The sequence below is a fragment of the Theropithecus gelada genome, chromosome 5 (assembly GCF_003255815.1).
Source record: "Theropithecus gelada isolate Dixy chromosome 5, Tgel_1.0, whole genome shotgun sequence".
NCBI lineage: Eukaryota > Metazoa > Chordata > Mammalia > Primates > Cercopithecidae > Theropithecus > Theropithecus gelada.
The window spans coordinates 150,731,433-150,748,706 of NC_037672.1; positions in this window are offsets into that span (position 1 = coordinate 150,731,433).

The window sequence follows — 17,274 nt, forward strand, 5'->3', positions numbered from 1 at the left end:
TAGTCCCAGCTACTCAGGAGGTTGAGGCTGGAGGATCGCTGGAGCCCGGGAGATTCAGGCTGCATGAGCTGTGATGGAACCACTGCACTCCCGCCTGGACAACAGAGCGAGACTCTATCAAAAATCAAAACAAAACAAAAACCTTCAGATTGCTGGAGTTGAGCCCTAGAGTTTCTAATATAGTAGGTCTAGGGTGGGGCCTGAGCATTTGTCTTTTGAACAAGTTTTCAGGTGCCGCTGGGGCTGTTGCCTACATCTGAAGACTACCTTGTAGCATGATCAGAATGTGTTGGAAAGAGTGTCTGAGATGGAGAGAATAGGGGATGTGAGGGCCCGGAGGCTGGAGAAGGCATAATGAATTGGAGAAATAGAAATCATGGTTAACACTGATAGAATGCATACCGTGTGCCAGGTGCCGACCTGAGCACTCTACCTGTGTTAGCTCATTCAGTCTTCGTGACAACCCTGTGAGGTGGGCATTGTGACTGTCCCCTTTTTACACAGGAGAACACGGAAGCACAGAGAGGTCCAGAAGTTTGTTCAAATTTTGAGGCTAATAGGTGGGGCAGTGGGAATTTGAACCCAGAGAAAACTGACTTCATGGTCTGGGTTCTTAATCTCTCAAGGAAGTAGCTGCAAAGGTCAGCAAGGGCCGAATCCACCAGATCCACATAAATAATATTAAACAGTTTGGACTGTAGCCTCAGGAGAATGAGAAGCCATTACCGAGTTTTAAGCAAGAAAATGACATTACCAGACTTGCCTTTTGGCTTCAAGAGTGGGGAAGAGGGCTATGACTATGACTCAAGACAGAGGGATCAGCCAGAAAGCTATTGCTGTAGTTTCAGCTCTCAGGATGACAGTGGCCTTGATGGTGAGAGTGAGTGTGTGCAGGGATGGAGTGGAGGGGAGATGGAGAGATGTGTTTGGGGATGGGAGAACTAGGTAATAGAATCTATCGTACTTGATTCATCTCCAAGCATGGTGCCCAGGCATGTGGCTTGGGCAGTGTAGCATTTGGGCAGACAGTGCTGCCTTTACTGAGAATGGGAATATTGAAAGAGCAGCAGATTTGGGGACACAAAAATAGTGGGTTCATTTGGACATGTTACATCTCTACCCATCTTGTGGCCTGTGTTCATGTGGCAAGAGCCATTTTTTTTTCTCTCCAGCCCAGGATATCCTCACATTCATCTAGATTCTCCCAAGGCAGCAAAATAATAAAGTGAAAATAGTCCATATGGAGATGGATGTTCCCTTTCTATAAAATTCTGACCTGTTATTGTTATATAAGTCTTAGGTCCCTGATTTGAAACTCTCTCTCCTGATTGATTGGCACCAAAAAGACCCACATACTTCACTGGAAACCCATGTACGTACAAAGGTATCATCTTCCTTCTGTCTTCAGCTCAGCAATCATATCAGAATAAAACTCAAAAAGTGCATTTCTCCCCCATCAGTAATGATGGCTTTGCTCTAATCTATCCTCCTCTTATACCTGGTTTCTTCTATGATCAAATTGCAGATATTCAGAATGAAGATCTAATTTCCCAGTAAGTTAGGCAATGCTTTCTGGCGTAGTTCACTGAACCAAGGTTAATTAATTTGAAATTTTGTTTTCCAAATCAAATGGTTGGCGGCTGACTCTGTCTTCTGTCCTGGAATAGATGGACTGTGTTCTGCTGCTTAACACTAATCTCTTCGGCCTTTTAGCTGTAGTCTGTGCATCCTCCTTCATGTCCTGCAATCCAGAGTCCTGAGGTGGTTGTAATGATGCAATGGAAGAAATTAGCTAATGTGGTAAATGTGTTTGAGAAACAAGGTGGGGTCAAGAATCACTAGCCAGTTGATTGTGATATTTGGTGCAGGAATCAACAGACTCAAGGAACAGAATGGGCACATACATTTATGAAAAACTAGTTTTATGAGAGGAGTGGCAAATCAGCAGAAAAAAATTGATTATTTAGTAATCGGTTTATCCATAAGAAAAAAAAATTATATCATACCAACACAAAACTGGTGGTTAGAAAGCAAAAGTTTAAGATGATCTAAAAGAATGTTTTTACGGTCTCAAGATAAGAAAAGATACATTAGGCCGGGTGCGGTGGCTCAAGCCTGTAATCCCAGCACTTTGGGAGGCCAAGACGGGCGGATCACGAGGTCAGGAGATTGAGACCATCCTGGCTAACACAGTGAAACCCCGTCTCTACTAAAAAAATACAAAAAACTAGCCGGGCGAGGTGGCGGGCGCCTGTAGTCCCAGCTACTCGGGAGGCTGAGGCAGGAGAATGGCGTAAACCCGGGAGGCGGAGCTTGCAGTGAGCTGAGATTCGGCCACTGCGCTCCAGCCTGGGCGGCAGAGCGAGACTCCGTCTCAAAAAAAAAAAAAAAAAAAAAAAAAGAAAAGATACATTAAACAAGACTCACAAAGAACAAATTGCAAAGAAAAAAATGTTAGCCTATATTAAAATGAAAATTTTCTGTACAACAGAAACTTGCCATTAAAAAAGAGGCAAGCCATGAACCAGAATGTATTTGTATATATCTCAATGACAAAGGACTAGTACTCAGAACAAGTAGAACTGCTAGAATTTAATTTTTAAAAAGCATAGATCAATATAAATGGGCAAGGGATATAAATCAATTTGTATAAATAAAATTTATGAGACTTTAAAAATAATTTTAAGGGAATTAATGATTGAATTTATGAATATGTGGATCAATTCAGAGTCCACACTTCACAGCAATGCTTGTATATGTTTGGTTACTTGTTCTGCTGTGGCTCCGTTCAGCCTTCCTACCCACAGACCACTCATCAATTTTCCCCCTTTCTCCTCCACTTTCTTGGGGCCACCAAACTACCTTGGGCCCATGGTGCCACCTAATGGTTAGATCTTGCAGAATTCCATTGTATTGCTTTGCAAATGACCTTTTTCAAGTAACTTCCTTTTTCAATTTACTCCTTTCCTCTTTTCTTGTCTTTTTCATATTTCATATACCATATACAGATATCTCATGTCTTTTTCATATTGCCAAATAAAATGTGTATTTGATCCTTAGCTTTAAGCTAGATTAAATGATTCAGAATGTCTCCAGCCAGGTGCAGTGCTGGTCATATGTGGAGTACGATGGCAGAGGGAGACTCCAGGCAACTGGCAAAACTTATCTTCTGTGAAGGGCATAGCAAGCGAGAGGTTCCTCTACATGGGGGCAGGGCTGGGAGGTAAAAATCCATCCAGTCTGTGTGAATATCCAAGAGCTTGTCTGATCTCAGAAATCAGTATGAAAAAGACACCAAACTTTCTGGACTCCAGTGATTCTTGGGGCCAGGGTTGGATTTGTTATAAATAGGAATAATCATCCAAGAGGGAAAGGATGCTGAAGCCAGGTCCCATTTTGACTGATGAAATAGCTGCATAGGAATAACCAGGCTAACTTCTTTTCAGTCATCCGAACCCTCCATTCCACCCCCGCCCCAAACTCCTTTCTGGGTGCTAGGTTGGTCTTCACATGCAGACACTAGCTCCTTAGAGTTGGCAGAAATCCTGCAAGTTGGTCTGATTACCAACTGTCAGGGTTCCTGACTTACAGTCCCAGTTTTCCTTGGCCCCTCTGCCTAACTGGATAGAGTTTTCATCTTCCTTTAGTTAAATCTGTTTTTGCCTAAGCACTAGTACTCAAAACAAATGAAAGACTTTTTAATCTCATCCTTTAATTATTAGTATTGTAACACTATTGATTTCCACTCTTTTGGGCTAAAATGTGTGGTGTTTAGATATATCATGGTTACATGGCTTTTTGTGAGCTGGCTTGTAGCCCTAATTGCCATTTATAACATTGCTTCTATGGAAAAGTGCATTCTGCCTTTCAAACCACAGCCTTCCAAATGCACGTTTGAAACACAATTCATTTGTGAGCTGGGAACCATCAGTATTAATGTCTCTTGGCCCATGGCAGCCCCGCAACCAAATGACATGTGGTTTAAGGTTTGTGTAACAGCCGGTTCATTTAAATAATGTTAGCTAGGACTCAGCTTTCAGGTTCTCGGATTTCTGGTTAATTTCGAATAGAAGAGGCAGCAGAGTCGCAGCATTCAGACAGTGTATGCATGGTGCTCCCTGCTCCCTATTGAGTAATGGCACATTCTTTCTTTTAATGGTTTACCCTGCAGGTTTTAGGATTGAGCCTCTTCCGAGGGCAAGCTTTTCAGTTCTGTTGAACAATTGATCTTGAAAAAGAAGAACTCCTTTTAAAAAACAACTATACTTTCAAGCCTGGAAGTTCAGCTAGGGTCATTCCAGTTTATTGAGTGCAGGGGCCCTCTCAGCAGGAGGGAAAACCACATTTAAATCCTTGATGGGGCTCCTTCTCCTCCCCTCTCCTTGTCTTCCTTTCCCCAGTGCCTCCTCTAAGAAGTTTCTTCTTTACTAAGAAGCCAAACAGCCCGTCCCAGGCAAACTAGTCTCCACTGTCCTACCTATAAAAAGAGTTAATATTTATCAAACACCAACAGTGTGCCAAGGCACTGGCTAAGTGCGATATATGTCTGATATTATTTAATCCTCAAAAGGACTCCCAGTGATAGGTATCACCATCCACAGTTCACAGATGAAGACATTTAAGTCAAAAGAGATGAATTGCTTTATCTAAAATGCGTAGCAGCAACCACTGCTGTTCCAGTGGCCTAACCCCTAGGTTGTGTGGGGAGGCCCATTGCTTCACTGGAGGTGCCCTCAGGGAACGCTGTCCTGATACCGTGTCCTGTGTTTTTGTTTTCATTTCTAGTTAAGACCAAAGACTTGCCCTCATAATTCCTATACTTCAGATTAATTGCCAGAGGTGCAAGATCACGTGCACCTATGTCCCAAAAAGTCACATTTTGGTGAAAGAAAAGTACTAATATTCTTATTTTTTCTTGATTTTAGATATTTGTCTTCCCTAGGGGCTTGAAACAATCAGTTATAGAAGCACCAAGAGCACACAGTTATTTTTTGCCCTCCTTCTGGCCTGAACTCTTACTCTGCTTTCTACCCATGACAATAGCTAAAACATTTTATACTCCTGAATAGTGTCAGGTGCTTTACATATATTTAATCCTAAAACAGCACTATTGAGGCGGGAGAATGGGGTCTGAAGGCAGGGAACCTAAGGCCAATTCACACAAACTTCCTGGAACTAAATTAAAAGGAAGAACCTGCACTCTGGCCTACTGTCGGTCCATTCTAGGACCTTTATTTGCATAAGGCACCAGTCCATGCCAGCGTCTGATTGGCCACGGGCCAAACCTGCACTCTGGCCTATGAGTGGGCCATTCTAGGACTTTCATTTGCATAGGGTGCCAATCATACCTTTGTGGATTGGCTGCAGCCCAATTCATTTTGGCCTCTGATTGGCAGTGAGCTAGCCCTTCATTTACGTATGGTGTAACCAATGAGAGACCTCTAGAGGGTACTGAAACCCCAGAAGACTTTGCTACCCGGGCTGTTGAGCCACTTGTGGCTCTGGTTGCGTTCTGTGAAGTGTGCTGTCGGTCCTATTGCCTTCTGCTTCAGTAAATCTAGGCTTTCATTGCTTACTCGCGGGTGCTGTTCAATTCTTTGTTCAACGCACCAAGAACCAGGACAACTCATGATTAGAACCTTACACTCGGTACCAGGTAGGTTATTATAATAATCCTCATTTTACAAATAAAGATGAATAAGGACTTCTGGGCCATCCCCTCTGCTTGTGAAGCCCTTTCATTTCCTCATTTAAATCTGCCAAAGTCCCACCCCTCTCCTGTTCCCTCCCCGGGCTTTCTCAGAACCCAGTGGCAATACATCTCTCAGCCTTTTGCTCCCAGCTTTTTGCATCTCCCTCTACTCCAGACTGCTTTGTTTTAAAGATGCTTGTAAGTATGTCAGCCACCCACTGCAAACGCATGGAGAACAGAGACCCTCTTTCAATCTTCTTTCATTGCACCACTACAGCTTGTAAATACCTGGCCTGGAGCCAAATCAAATGGGCGATCCTGCCCCCAGGCCGCTCACTGGCTTATGCAGGGAGAGTGAGGACAGGTGGTTTTCCTTAGCTCATCACCTGCAGAGGTTCCTCCAGGAAGGAGAGGGTGTCATTGTCAGTGTGGCCACAGCCTTTCCTTATTTATCCATTACAGGACCATTGAGAACTTGGCGCAGGATACAGACTTTAAGAAAAGAGATATAAAATGTGCTTTTCAATTCTCAATTGGAAAAATATGGAACTAGCCCAAATGCCCGTCAATCAATGAGTGAATAAATAAATTGTGTTATATACATACAAGATGGAATACTACTCAGCCATAAAAACGAATGAATCAATGGCACTAGCAGCAACCTAGATGGGATTGGAGAGTATTATTCTAAGTGAAGTAACTCAGGAATGGAAAACAAAACATCATATGTCCTCACTCATAAGTGGGAACTAAGCTATGAGGATGAAAAGGCATAAGAATGATACAATGGACTTTGGGGACTCAGGAGGAGAGGGTGGGAAGGGGTTGAGGGATAAAAAGATACAAATTGGGTTCAGAGTATACTCTGCTTGGGTGATGAGTGCACCATAATTTCACAAATCACCACTGAAGAATTTACTCATGTAAACCAAATACCACCTATTCCCCAAAAACCTATACAATTTTTTAAAAAATGTGCTCTTAACGTATTTCCATGCAATGCAGAGTGTATACTCCTTATTTTATAATGAGTTTATACTTTTATAGTTGAGTATATCTTATAATACTCATATTTTATGATATATTCTTATAAGCATCTACTACTTATTGTATAATTTATTACTCAAAATGGGATATACTTTTGCCATCACTTAGAGATGCCAAGATATGGGTGGGAGAAGGCAAGCAGTGCGAACGGTAAGGCCTGGGTCTGCTCCATTCCACCTGTTCTCTTAGCCTTGTATTGAGTGAACATACATTTTGGTATTTAGCCATGTAACTGCTGACAATATGTGGCACAAGTGAGTGTTGGCAATACAGTTGGTTTTAAAATTTATCCTATAAATGCAGTAATCCTAGCACTTTGCAGAATAGCTAGAATAGTGCACACAGGAAAATAAAACACATTTACATTATTTGGGAGTATCAGAAATAGAATATCTGTGTTTTGGGGTTTTTTTGTTGTTGATTTTGCCTTTTCTGTGGAAAGGATTTCAAATATTCCAAGTTACTAAGTGGTTATAAACAAAAATTTTGTGCTAGGCATGTTATCTAAGTATGGGTATTTTTCTTTTTTCTTTTCTTTTCTTTTTTTTTTTTTTTGAGATGGAATCTCATACTGTCACCCAGGCTGGAGTGCTGTGGCGTGATCTCTGCTCACTGCAACCTCCTCCTTCCAGGTTCAAGCAATTCTGAAGCCTCAGCCTCCCGAGTACGTGGGATTAAAGGCACCTGCCAACAAGCCCTTTTTAGTACAGATCAAGTTTCACCATGTTGGCCAGGCTGGTCTCGAACTCCTGACCTCGGGTGATCCACCCACCTCGGCCTCCCAAAGTGCTGGGATTACAGGTGTGAGCCACTGCCCCCGGCCTAAATTTGAGTATTTTTAAAATTAAATATGTTGATATAAAATTGATTAATATGTTTAATTTTTGTAGTAAAAACGTTCTATGGGGCTTTGAAAGAAGGAAAATTTTAGAAACCATCCTGGATGTGATGGTTAGTAGGTAATCTAAGGAATAGTTAGGCTTTACTAGTGTAAGATTTTCCTGATGATCTTACAGATACCCTTGAAAATGGCCATGGTTTTGGTGATGACTTTAAGTGAACAACTCAAAGGAAGTTTTAGCCTGTGATAAATGTGGGAGAAGGGCATTGTCTGGGCCCACACACTCACTACAAGACTTGAATCAGAGCCCTGCCTTGCTCTCTGGACTGTTTTGGAGAGAGGGTCTCTATTTTTACCCCTTGGTTAATTTGTCTGTACTGTAAGTATATACTTAAGGCATTATTAGCAGTGAAGTGAAGTTGAAAAAGTCTCTTGGTAATATGTTGTTTGCGTGAAGAATCGCCAAATAACATGGTCAGAACTGGTAACCTAAGCAAGAAAAACTTGATCATTTACTGAACTTAGGGTGGGGTAATTATCTTTGCTTTCTGAATGGCATGAGCAATGGAAAGGACACCAGCCAATAAGGGATTAACTACCAATAAGACTATTCAGAAAAGGAAGAAAAGGTGGTAAGTGAAGTTAAGTTTGGTTTAATGTGTATTCATTTTGAGACACCTCTAGGCTACACAGACATAGTTGTCCACAGTTAGGAGACAAACTGAAGTCAGAAGAAAGGTTAGAGATAAAGATTTAGTTTTCAACAGTGGCAAACTTCCCAGGAGTGAATAACATTTCCTAGGACGTCTATAATGTGAGAAAGGAAGGAGGTACAGGAATGTAGTTGGTAGTTAAGACAGTGGCATTTAGGATCAAACACATTTGGCCTCAAGTCTTAATTATAATATACCCTAACTCTGTGATCTTGGAACATCTGCCTTAAAAAACAAACAAACAAACAAACAAAAAACAGGCTTGAGGTATCATTTATATACTTTATGATTCATCCTTTTTGAAAAAGTTTATGATTCTGTGTTTTTTAAGTATATTCACAAAATGACTATCACCACTATCTAATTCCAGAACATTTTTATCACCCCAAAAAGAAATAGCTGTCACTCCCTATTTCCCCCTTCTATCCCCTGGCAACCACGAGTCTACTTTCTGTCTCTATGGTTTGTAATAAATATTATATATAAATAGCATCATACAAGAAGCCTTTGTGCTTGGCTTCATAGCATAATGATTTCAAGGTTCATCCATGTTTTAGTATGTATCAGTACTTCATTCCTTTTTATAATTGAATAATATTTCATTACAAAGACATTTACATTCTATCTATCCACTCATCATTTGATAGACCTTTGAGTTTTTTCTACTTTTTGGTTATTATGAATAATGATGCTATGAAAATACATATACAAATGTTTTATGAATATATGTTTTTAATTCTTTTGAGTATATATCTACAAGTGCAGTTGTTGGTTCATATGATAACTCTATGTTTAAAATTTTGAAGAACTGGTAAACTGTTTTCCAGTTGTAGCTGCATCGTTTTACAACCCCAGTAGCAATGTATGTGGGTTCTGATTACTTCACATTCTCACCAACAGTTATGATCTGACTTTTTGCCTCTAGCCATTCTGGTGAGTATAAAGTCATATCTCTTTGTGGCTTTGATTTGTATTAAATACTTTCCTACAGACTAATAATACTAAGCATCTTTTTGTGTCATTATTGTCCATTTGAATGTCTTTTTTTTTTTTTTTTTTTTTGAGACAAGGTCTCACTTTGTTGCTCAGGCTGGAGTGCAGGGTGTGACAGTGATTCTCTCGCCTCAGCCTCCCCAGTATCTAGGACTGCAGGCACATGCCACCATACCTGGCTAAGTTTTTAGTTTTTTATAGAGACAAGATCTTACTGTGTTGCCCAGGTTGACCATTTGAATATCTCTGGAGAAGAGTCTATTCAGTTCCTTTGTCCATTTTTAATTTGAGTTATTAGTTATTTTATTGTTGAATTTTAAGTGTTCTTTATATATTCTATATGCCAGTCTTTTGTTAGATATATGCTTTGCAAATTTTTTTTCTCATTCTTTGGGTTGTCTTTTCATTTATTTGATAAAACTTTCGAAACATGAAAATTTTAAATTTACCCATTTCTTTTTTTTTGGTGTCATATCTAAAAAACCGCTGCCTAATCCGGGGTCATGAAAAATTATTCCTATGTTTCTTCTAAGAGTTTATAATTTTAGTTCTTAGGTTTAGGTCTTTGATTGAATTTGAATCAATTTCTATATTTGGTGTGAGGTAGGGAGTCCAAGTTCATTTTAGTTTCCTTCCTTCCTTCCTTCTTTTCTTGATTTTCTTTCTTTTCTTTCTTTCTTTTTTAGCATGTGGCTATCCAATTGTCCTGGTACCATTTGTTGTAAAGACTATTCTTTCCCCATTGAATTACTGTCTTGGCACCCTTGTGAAAAATCAATTGATCATAATATAATGGTTTCTTTTGGAATTCAGTTTTATTAGTTTATATGCCCATCCTTATGTCAGTACCACAGTGTGTTGATTGTCGTGGCTTTGTATTAAGTTTTAAAAAAGGAAAGTGTGAGTCATCCAACTTTGCTCTTTCTTCCCTCCACCCCACCAAATTTGTTCTTCTTTTGCAAGATTTTCTTCGCTATTCCTGGTGCCTTGCATTTTCATAAGAATTTTAGAATCAGTTTGTCAGTTTCTGCCAAAAAGGCAGCTAGAATATTGATAAGATTGTATTGAATCTATAGACCAATCTGGGAATATCACTGTATTAATACTAAGTCTTCCAATTCAGGAATGTGGGATGCTTTTCTATTTATTTAGTTTAAAATTTTATTTCAATTATGTTTTGTAGTTTTCAGTTTACAAGTTTACACTTTTCATTTGTTAAACTTATTCCTAATTATTTTATTGTTTTTAATGCTAAATAGTTGTTTTCTTAATTTTATTTTTGTATTGTTCATTGCTATAGAAGTATATTTGATTTTTGCATATTGATTATGTATCCTGTAAACTTGCTGAATTCCTATTAGTTGTAGTAGTTTTTCAGTGTCTTCTTTAGAATTTTTTATATGTAAATCATGTTTTCTGTGAATAGAAGTAGTTGTTTTACTTCTTCCTTTCCAGTCTGGATTATCAGGCTCTCTGTCTTTCCCTTCTGCTTCTTTCTTTCATTTTTTGGTTTTCTCTTTTTTCCAGATTGTGTTGCCTAGAACTTCTAATACTATATTGAATAAGAGTGGTGAGAGAGTACCATACTTGTTTTTTCCTGATCATAAAGGGAAAGTATTCAGTCATTCACTATTAAGTATGATGTTAACTATGAGATTTATGTAGATGGTTTTATCAGGTTTAGGAAGCTCCTTTTTATTGCTAGTTTACTAAGTGTTATTATCTGAAAAAATGTTGGATTTTTTCAAGTGCTTTTCAGCATCCGTTGATATAGTCATGTGATTTTTCTCTCTTATTCCATGAATATAGTGTCTTATATTGATTGTTCTTTATATGATAAATCAACCTGGCATTCCTGGGATGAATGCCACTTGATCATGTTGTATAATTGTTTTAATATACAGCTTCATTGTTAAGGATATTTGCGTCTATGTTCATAAGGAATATTGGTCTACAGTTTTCCTTCCTTGCGATTTCTTTTCCTGGTTTTGGTATCAGGGTAATATTGACCTCATAGAATGAGTTGGAAAATGTTCCCTCCTCTTCTGTTTTTTTTTTTTTTTTTTTTTTTTTGGAAAAGTTTGTGAATGACTGATGTTAATTCTTCCTTAAATGTTTGGAATTCACCAGTGAAACCATCTGGGCCTGAACTTTTCTTTGTAGGAAGTTTTTTGATTACTGATTCAAACTCTTCCCTTGTTGTAAGTCTATAAAGGTTTTCTACTTGCTCTTGAGTCAGTTTTGAAATTTTTTGTCTTTCTAAGAATTTCTCAATTTTGTCTAGGTTATCCAATTTTTTAGCATGTAATCTTTCATTGTATTATCTTATAATCTCTTTTATTTCTGAAAGGTTGGTAGTAATAGGCCACTTTTATCCCTGATTTTAGTAATTTGGGTTTTCTCTCTTTTTATTTTGGTCAGACTAGCTAAAGTTTTGTCAATTTTATTGATCTTTTAAAAGAATAAACTTTTCATTGATTTTATCTATTATTTTCCTATTCTCAATTTTATTTAAGTCTGTTGTAATCTTTATAATTTCATTTCTTCTGCTTGCTTTGAGCTTCGTTTACTCTTATTTTTTAAGGTAGAAGTTTAGATTATTGCTTTAAAAAGATCTTTTTTTCTTTTTAAATATGGGCATCTGCAGCTATTTCCCTCTGAGCATTGCTTTAGCTGCATCCTATACATTTTGGCATTGTTGGGTTTTTGTTTTCATTCACCTAAATGTCAAGCACATTTAGGAATGTGTTGCTTAATTTCTGTATCTTTGTGAGTTCCTCAAATTTCCTTCTGTTATTTATTTCTAACTCCATTTCACTGTGGTTGGAGAGCATACTTTGTGTGGGTTTAGTCCTTCTAAGTTTATTGAGGCTTGTTATACAGCCTAATGTGGTCTATCCTGGGGAATGCTCCAGTTGTACTTGTGTGGTAAGTTCAAGGATTTGGGGGCTAATCAAGGAAAGACAGGAGCACAAGATGGCAGTGTTGTACAATAAGCTTTTTAGGTGGTATTTGGACAGGGATGCTGTGAGAGGGGAAGTCTCTCACAGCAAGAGACCTTCGAGAGACAGGGCCACCATCCAAAAGGGGAAAAGGGTAAGGGAACTTCTAGAGGGAAGGGGAATTGGAGGTGGGGCTCATGTGTCTAGGTGATGTCACTCAGCAGCAAGGTGGAGAGTTTTGGGATCAGATGGCTTTGAAGGGCAATATTGGGTGGGGTCTTTTCTAGCCACATAGTTTGTCTTATCTATGACAAGCAGATATGGGATACATTTAGAGCCTATTCTGTTTTGCAAAACTGCAGGGCATGCAAAACAGGATAGGCACTAAATGGCAAAAAATATACTTATTTAGGATATATTTATGGCAGTTAGATGTAAGAATTTAGTGTGGTCCTGATGGGCTTTCAACTACTGGTCCCAGCCTCTTGTGAAGAAGTAAACAACATGAAGGCCAATATACAGGGACCATCTTTGGCCTATTTATGTAACAACTTGGGAAAAATGTGCATTTTGCTGTTGTTTGGTAGAATATTCTCTGGATGTCTTCTAGGTTTAGTTGGCTGATAGTATCATTCAGGTCTTCTATTTCCTCGTTGATCTTCTGCTCTCGAAAGTATGGTTTTGAAGTCTCCAAATATTGTTGTTGAATTGTCTATTTTCTCTACTTTGTCCTTTCTCAGCACATCCATCCCCCCTTCTTCTTTGCCCACATAACTCCTTATATCGTAAAGGATTCATATTGGTGATCTATCTGGCTTTGTTGGGCAGAGGTTAACTTTACTGGTTTGGGGATGGTTTTGTTTAATTTTTCTTTTCTAGCCCTGCATTGCTGTGAGCTAGTGCACACATTCTAATCCTCTGTAGGACAAGTGTTTAATGGTTTTAGACTAGGAAATGTATTAGAGACCATGCTTTACTCGGAGCCCTGCCCTGCTTTTCACTTTCATCAGTGAGTGTTAAATTTGTTAGAAGTTCAAAACACTTAAAAGATTATTATGACCTCCCCACACCATTCCCATATTTTATTCCAAAAACAAACAAAAACACCAAAATCCATTAACTTAGTTTTAAAAATATAAACAAGTACACAATTATCTGGTTTTCTCTCATGATGACTATTTTGATGATTTTTTTGAAAAAACAGAAAATTAAGTGCTTTTTTTCTTTTCCTGTTTTTGGAATTCCCACTTTATTGGCACCCTAAACACAAAGCTTCGTCCATTATGGAGGCACTATAAGAAAGTCTCCTTTGTCCCATAGGACCTGGATGGCAAGTTTCTGGGACATAACTACCACTCCCTCCTCCCATGCCTATGGCAGACACCATCACAACCATACATACATCCTCTTCCATGAAATGTCTGTAAATGCTTTCCTCATTTTCTAAGTGCTTTGTTTGATTTTTTTACTGTTAAGTTTTGTGAGTTCTTTGTATATTCTAGATACAAGCCTTTTATTCTTAATCTGTCATTTGTTTTTTTACCCTCTTAACAGGGCCTTTTAAATACCCAAGTTTTCCATTTTTATGAGTTTTACTTTATTAATTTTTCCTTTTGTGGATTGTGCTTTTGGTATCAAATCTAAGAACTCTTTGCCACGTTCTAGGTCTTGAAAAGATTAATTTGTCTTATTTTTCAAAAGCTTTTATAGTTTTATAGTTTACCCTTAAGGTAATGGTTCATTTGAGTTAACTTTTATATGCAATGTTAGATTTAGATTTTTAATTTTTTTATTTGCCTGTGGGATATCCAGTTGCTCCAGCACCTTTGTTGAAAAGGCAATTTCTACTCCATTGAATTCCATTCACATCTTTGTCAAAAGTTAATTGAGTATATTTGTCTGGATTCGTTTCTGGATTCTGTTCTGTTCCGCTGATCTGTTCTGTCCTCCACACTGTCCTGATTACTGTAGCTATATAGTAAGCCTCAACATGGGAAGAATGATTTCTCCCACTATATTATTTTTCAAAATAATTTTGGCTAGTTTAGAGCATTTTTATTTTAACATGTATTTTAGAATAAGGTTACCCATGTTTACAAAAAGCTTGCTGAGGTTTTGATAGGAATTGCTTTAAATCTGTCAGTCAGTTTGGGGAGAATTGACATTTTTACTATATTAAGTCTTCAAATCTATGATCATAGCATATCTCTCCAATTATTTAGGCCTTCTTTGATGTCTTTCATCAGCATTTTGGATTTATCAAAATATAGAACCTCTACATGCACTGTTAGATTTAAACCTAAGTATTTTATTTTCTTTGGAGCAATTCTAAATGGTTATGATGTTTTATACTAACAACAAACAGCTTGTTGGTATGTACAAATGCAGTCACTTTTGTGTGTCAATCTTGTATCCTGTGACCTTACCCAACTCACTTATTAGTTCTCAGAGTGGTTTGTAGATTCCTTGGGATTTTTAAAATGTAGATAATTGTATTTGTAAATAGACAATTTTTTTTAAACACAGTTTGTATGCCAGTTGTTTCTTTTCCTTGCCTCATTTGACTGTCTAGAACTTCCAGTATGATGTTGAGTAAGAATGGAGAGAGTGGACATCCTTGCCTTGTTCCTGATCTTAGAATGAAAGCACTTACCGTTAAGTATGATACTAACTGTAGGATTGTTGGTAGATGCTCTTTGAGGTTAAAAGCATTCCTACTTTGCTGACCGATTTTATCATGAATGAATATTGAATTTTATATGCTTTTATATCACATCAATTGATATGATCATGATTTTTTTCTTTAGCCTGTTGATATAGTAGATTACATGAATTAATTTTTGAGTATTGTACCAGGCTTGCATACTTCGAATAAACCAGCGTAGTTATTGTATATTATTCTTTTTATGTATCGCTGGATTTCGTTTGCTAACATTTTGTTGAAGATTTTCCTGTCTAAGTTAACAGGAGATATTGATGTGTAGTTTTCTTTTTTGTGTGTGCTGTCTTTGTCTGGTTTACGTGTTAGGGCAATACTAGTCTCATAAAACGAGTTGGGAGGCATCCCTTCCTCTTCTGTTTTCTGGAAGAGATTGTGTAAAATTGGTGTTATTTCTTTTTTAAATGTTTGGTAAAATTCTCCAGTGAAACTTTCTGGGCCTGGAGATTTTGATTTTTAGTGTTATTTTAATATGAACTTATTGCTACCCATAAGAACAAATGGGGCCCAGGAAGACTGTGTTTAGGGATGTCTGGGGAGGTTTGGGTCTCAGTTACTATTGTCCGTCATATGTGTATTTGTTACATTAGATCATGAGCTTCTTGAAGGGTAGCCATCATGTGTTGGTCATCATTGGAATTCCAGCACCTAGGACAGTACCTTGCACATACTGAGTACTCAGTGTAAGGTTGCTGAGTAATGGAACTGACTCTCAGCACTTTGATTGTTGCAGACTGGAACCTTGATGCTTCTTAGGGAAGCCAAGGGAGAAGAGGGCAGCACAAAAATGCCCGAGTCTTCTTTTGGGGGTGGAAAAGTCTTTTTTAAAGAAGAGAGAAGTAGATAATATTTGTGATCTCATTCTTCCTCTTGCCTGCCTGAACTGCTACCATTCAGGCCCTGAACTACCCAGTGTACCAAGAAGCTGGTGTGTGGAGCACTGGTGGTGGGGAAGAGCAGATGCAGACTAGTGCCCCTTCCTGCTGTGGGTGTCTTCAGACACAGAAACAAGTTCTGAGAATTATACTTCAGCATAGAGAATGGAAAGGAGATGAGAATGTATCAAGCTTAGGCATAACTTACTGAGTAATAGTTCTTAATTATTTATAGATGAGAAGACTGAGGCTTGAAGAAACTATTGACTTGCCTAGGTCTCTCTGAATTTCAAAAGTTACACCAAGGAACTTGACACTTTTACTGCAGCTTCTAGTCTGTTAAGTGATTTATCTTAATATACTTTAGATGATTCAGCTGTAGAAAATTTTGTACTGGTTACTGACACCAAGCTCTAGTGCTTTTCTCATTTCATAACATAAAATGATAAATTAATGGTTATTACTACTCTGAACTGGAACATCTTGAGACAGATTCTTTGCTTTGTCCTTCTAACACTATCTGCATTAACTGACACCTTTAGTAATTGAACTTTTTTTTAGCATTTACCTATCTGTATCACTCTCTGGACAGTAATGGAGTATATTTTAAAGTATTTTGTTTTATTATGTTTAATTAGTATTTGTTTCTGAACAATAATGTAACATTTTGCAAGTTGAGAATGTTTTAATGTTATTGACTATAAAACCTGTGGGTCTTATGCTAGATTTATTTGTAGTGTCTAGGGCAATAGCTTCAGCATAATGTTGCACAATATCATTGTTGATTGGTCAATATGTAAAACTGATGATACTTAATTTCTAAGGCTGTGTCTTAATAGAAGATGTTCTGGTTCAACTTCTTAAAAGTTCTCTTCTTATAAATACCTTTACCCAGATCCTAATCTCCACTTAAACCCAACATTCTATTTTCAACTCAAGTGAACCACTCTCTCTTCTAAGCCATCCCTGGTGCATGTACATATCTCCCTCTTAACATAGAGCATTGGAGTTATTTGTTTGCATGCCTCTCTTCCTTATTGGATTATGAGTTCCTTTTGAGAAGGATTCATTGCTGTATTACCAGTGCCTAACACAATCCCTGTGGAATACAAGTTGAAGGATGGCAAAATCATTGTGTACCCACCATCTAGACCAATGTCTGGCATGTGGTAAGCACTCAATTTGTATTTATTGAATGAATAAGCCAATGTCAATAGTTTGTGCTCAGTAAATAGTTGCTGAGTTAATAAATTAATTTGTGTTTGTGCAGTGTGTTTCATAGGCAAAAATCAAATTGTTCAATAATCCAGATTCAGTGACTGCATGAGGGATACATATACCAGGGTTTGCTTTTCAAGGTAACGCCATCCATTAAGAGCATTGCAAACTTGATAGTAAATAAGAGTTGAAAGATAAAAAGTCCAGCCAAATTATTTAATGAGAGAACAGGGA